This window comes from Epinephelus moara, chromosome 3, assembly GCF_006386435.1.
Source record: "Epinephelus moara isolate mb chromosome 3, YSFRI_EMoa_1.0, whole genome shotgun sequence".
NCBI lineage: Eukaryota > Metazoa > Chordata > Actinopteri > Perciformes > Serranidae > Epinephelus > Epinephelus moara.
Genome location: NC_065508.1, coordinates 42,099,196 through 42,099,577, shown reverse-complemented (window position 1 = coordinate 42,099,577; position 382 = coordinate 42,099,196).

Sequence of the window (382 nt, the reverse complement as noted above, 5' to 3'; positions counted from 1 at the left end):
ACGTGTGGTTCTGGACATGAGCAGCTGCACATTTAACAGCCACACATCACCGACAGTCCGCTGAACAACGCAACAGGTTGTGAATGAAATAAACTTAATTACAACATGACAGTCTTGCACGAAATATCATTAACGTTACTCTTTGTAGTCACGTAGGCACGTGAATTACAGCGTTTCATTGCAAAGAATTCATGTAACAGGTACACTTGCGCTGTTTCTCCACCATCTCGTTCAAATGTGCCAAATGTAGAGGGCGGGTATTTATACGTCATGGCGTTCAGCTGAAAAACTCTTCCGGATAGGAAGCTCTCGACCATCCTAGCTCGTAGCTGCTTAAAGCTTGCTGCTAGCTCCTAGCGCTAGCTCCTCGCTGCACAAATAA